We start from the raw sequence: 3,909 nt of genomic DNA, 5'->3' as shown, positions 1-3,909 counted from the left end.
GGCCGTAGCTGGGGAGCGCCTCCGAACTGCCCCGTTTTGAGTGTTTCCCAGCAGGTTTCACAGGCTGTGACACCGAGTCTACCAGGTCTCCGCAACTCAAGACACGTAACGAGTCCTCCCGACGCCCCTTAAAGGCGCTTCAGATTCTCCAGGTTCGGCCAAGAAGGTTGCGCGCTTTCTCGGGGACTTGGTTTTCGTTCCAGGCTCCCCGCGTGGTGAGCGGGACAAATCGATGCTGTGACTGCCTCAGCTTCTCTGCAGGAGGTGCATCACACAGGTGCTGTGGGGGGTTTGCACTGTTTCTGAAGGTCCTCCTCCAGCTGGTTGTTTCTCACAAAGAAAAGTAAGGCTAGAGTTGGGAAGGCATGCATTTTAGTTGTGGATAATGCGTTATTTCAGCCCTCTCGAAAAATGTGGTCATGCTGCTGATGTTGGTTTTGTGTAGAACAGCCTCAGTCCCATCCCTGACCTTTTTTCCCTGCCCTGATCATTTCCCCTTTTAACTACTGTGGCACCTGGTCCTGTGTTGTCTGATCAGACAGATCCCATCCCACTAATGATCTTTTAGCTCTCTTTGGGCCCCTGGATTCAAGTTTCTCTCAATATTTCTGCCTGCTCATGAACAATTAGAAAGATGTTCTCTGGAGGAAATGTGCCTGTTTGGTCCCCAGTTCTTCATGCTTTCCCATCATCTTCCTGCCAGATATGCAGTTCTTGCTCCTTTCTCTGGTGTAGTTCAAAGTGTATATTGCTTCTCAAAGGTCTTTGTGACAAATAATTTGTCTTCATCTCAGGGCAATTCACTGGAAGATGCACTGTTTGCTTTCATTGCTGTTTTTAGTGCTTGATATCTGAGTTTTGCTCTTGTTCACTTTTTTCTTCCAGTCTTTATTTTTCCATTCTGTTGCTTGGCTTGTGTACTTAACATTTTTTTAATATATCAGCTCATCCTAGCCTAACATTTTATCACCAAATTCCTTCATTTCTCAATGCTGGGGGTCTGTTTTAATTATCCAATACCGACAGTATCCAAACAACCACACAGTTCACCACACAACCAGCTCCTTGGTGGCCAGCCCAGCGGAACATGTTGCATCACCTGTGCCGCAATCTCCAAACCCAAGTACTAGATTTGCCGCAGCAAGTTCACGGAGAGCAATTGTGAGTACCAACACCAGTGCTACAGCCAGAGGCACCAGTGTCCTGAGAGAGAGAGATGGCAGCTGCCCAGGATGGTGCCACAGAGGACTTTGACTTCAGACAATGCTGCATCAAGGCTTCTGGGTTTCCCTGCTCGCTTCTAACTGCTGGAAGCACCCTGACCTGGCCTGGTCATGATTACCCACCCTGCTGCCACCGCCCCCCCCTGCCCCGTGCAGGCTCCGAGGGGCTCTTCAAGTGCTCGTAGAACTGCCTGAGCTCTTTTTCCATCAAGGCTAGTGATTTTCAGTGTTCTGCCACTGCAGCTGGAGCACCGCCAGCGTCTGCCTTTGATGCTGATGTGGTTCTCTCTGACAAATGCAAGGATTGCCATGGTGCCTGATCCACAGTCCAGCATGCTGCCCTCCGCCCATGGGGCCAAGCTAGAATGTGGACTAAAACCCCAACGGGAGGTAGATCTGGATCAGTTTAACCTTGGTCTTAGATTTTATCCCAAATTCTGTGTACTGCAAATCAAGATAAGTGACTGGGGTTTTGTATTCCTTCCAGAGTTGCTCCTAACATTGATCTGGGCAGTCTTGTACCTTCATGTGGATCCTTGCAGGTTAAACTACAGCAAATCAGCTCCTGATCTGCCTTTTCGATTCTACTTACTGTTTTATATATATTTTACTGCACCTGATTCAACTCCTTTCCCAAACTTTTCAGTCCTATTCATCTTAAATTCAGTGTCCTTAATCATTAATGTTGTTTTCTCTGAAATTGTTTTTTTTTTTTTTTTTTTTTTTTTTCACAATGAGATGATCAGTAATGGAAATGATGCTGACCTACTTGGTTTGTATAAATAGACACATTTAAGATTTACTTTCATTGAACAACCTGGAGCAACAAACAAGATGGCTTGTGCAGCTGCAGAGCCGGTTCAGGAATGGGATTTTGCTGCTCCAAGTGGTTGTGCCAACGCCTGTCAGGCTGCGGCTGTCACAGCCAGGGCAGGATGAAGGGACGACATTGAGCTGGGTACCTGCCTTGCTTCCTTGGGTCCAGTGGTGGAGGTGGCAGCTGTCCTCCTTTCCTCTGCTCTCCTTAGTGCATTAGATCTGATGTTTTTTTAATAAGTATTGGCTCAGTATTTGTATCTCAAACGCACACAAGAAAAGGTGTCAAGTTCAACAGGTGCAAAAACTGCTACCAGGAGAATTTGAAGGCATAAGATCTGTAAAGCTAATGGGAATAATATTTCTTAAATAAATAAGTGTAAAGTAGTGAAGTAGTCATTCTCTAAAATCTTCCCTTTTTATCTTGAGATTTTAACAAAAATTAAGTTACAGGAAATTGGGTCGTGGTTTTTCAGGCACTAATGTCATCAGTAAGGCAAAATTATCAAAGCAAAAAGCATGTTGTATTATTTCCGTAGTGGACAAAACTACAAAGATAATTAGGAACTATAACGAGGTTGTAAATTACATTTTCAGCCTTTCTCCCACCAGTAAGCCAACGCTGATTTACATTGTGTGCAGGCACTCTGTTGTGAATGTTAAAACTAACATTGTTTAAAATGCAACAATTATTTTCAAGAAAACCAACCTGCAAAATTAGAAGCAAAAAAAAAAGAAAAAAAGATTCTTAAAAGGGTTTGGAGAAGCCAGCTTCTTAGGCCCTCGGTAACCTTATACAGTGCCAAGTAGAAGAGCTGGATTGACTGAGCTTTGTTTCTTGTTGTTCAGACTAGCAGAGGTAAGGATTTAAAGATAAGAATGGTATATATTGACATATAGCATTTTCGCTGCGCAAAGCATGTATGTGAATGCTTTGCTTGTTCGGGAATTTCTACCCTTGTCATTGGGAACTGAATTTTCAGAGTCAATGTGGATGTTATTTAGACCCTATTGAGACCGATAACCTATAATTCAGTTAAAATATTTATTATTTAATGTGTTCTTGTGGATTTGTAATGTGGGGGGTGAAGCTGAAAGCCAAACTAAAGCCAAATGGCTACTGATGTCTATGTATGGGATACCTCATTGTTTTAATTTGGAGTTAGGCATCTCAAGACTCCCAAGAATGTATGCTGAAAGAACTGTTTGAAAGCAGCATGATTTATTTTTCTGCTCAGTTGCAGAAGCTTCAAATTAAAAAATTGGGAACGTTTTGGAGAGAATGTAAGGGTTTTAGGCTGTCTTGAATTGGGAAAAAGTGAATGTGTAGAAGCTCTGAAACCAAAAATAATAAAAGTGTGTATCACCCCTGTGTAACTTTTCCTTGAAGACCCCAAAGTTTTCCTTCTTTGTTTGGTTAGTTTTCCTCTATGCTATCACTTTGCTGCTTTAGTAAGAGAAGCAAAGCGATTTTCCATGAGAGATGAATCTCTGGTGGCACTTGTCCATTTCATTATGATGATACTCCTTTGTGGACCCTGGAAAAACTGTTTGGATATTGAACAATGTCCTAGTAGGAAACACATTGAATAGTGCTCTGTGCAAGGAAATGGCTACAAATAGGCTAAGAGCAAACTCAGTGAAATGCTTACTCAGTAGGTGACTTTTTTTGTTGCTATTTGTGTTGTATGTCTAGATAGTTTTGTTTTGCTGGTTTGTTTTTTTTTTGTGGATTTTGTTTTGTTTCTCATCATAAATAGAAACTACTGTATTTTTTTTTTTTTAAACAGTAGACTATTCCCCACTCAAAAAGGGGAATAAACTGTTTTTCCTCCATTTTTAAATCATCTGTAATGGTAATGTCCTGTGC

Source organism: Pterocles gutturalis, unplaced genomic scaffold (genome assembly GCF_000699245.1).
Source record: "Pterocles gutturalis isolate BGI_N339 unplaced genomic scaffold, ASM69924v1 scaffold12537, whole genome shotgun sequence".
In the NCBI taxonomy this organism is placed as follows: Eukaryota; Metazoa; Chordata; class Aves; order Pterocliformes; family Pteroclidae; genus Pterocles; species Pterocles gutturalis.
Note: the sequence above shows the minus strand (reverse complement) of the source record.